Raw genomic sequence first — 369 nt, 5'->3', positions numbered from 1 at the left:
ATAAACACCCAAAAAAAAAAAACTCCAAAAAACAGGGTTTTAAATTTCGCACAATCACGTATACAGTACACATTTACAGTTAATGTCCTAAATATACATTAAATATAAATGTATATATTAATATATAAAATTCACCACATTATCAGAGTGTTTGGCTCTCTACAACAACAACAAAAATAATAATAATAATACTTTAAATTTAAATAAAATTAAATATATATACTACATGCACATTTATGCCCTTTAATTGTAATTTAAATATTAATAAATATATAGCTATATATAACGTTTATTTAATTTAAATAATAATTAATAGATTAACTGCACAGACACCAAACCCCACCCTCAAAAAACGGCATCTTAAATTTA

The 369-nt window shown here is 22.5% G+C and overlaps 1 protein-coding gene across 1 annotated transcript in view; it reads right to left on the bottom strand.

Annotated features, from left to right (window-relative positions):
* The window catches only part of LOC107702518 (CLIP-associating protein 1-like), a 71,333-nt gene that overhangs the window by 33,843 nt on the left and 37,121 nt on the right, over nt 1–369 (bottom strand). The gene's annotated exons all lie outside the window — the stretch shown is intronic.

Source organism: Sinocyclocheilus anshuiensis, unplaced genomic scaffold (assembly GCF_001515605.1).
Source record: "Sinocyclocheilus anshuiensis isolate Anshui unplaced genomic scaffold, SAMN03320099.WGS_v1.1 scaffold21, whole genome shotgun sequence".
Classification (NCBI taxonomy): domain Eukaryota; kingdom Metazoa; phylum Chordata; class Actinopteri; order Cypriniformes; family Cyprinidae; genus Sinocyclocheilus; species Sinocyclocheilus anshuiensis.
Note: the sequence above shows the minus strand (reverse complement) of the source record. Positions and strands in the feature narration are given on the sequence as shown.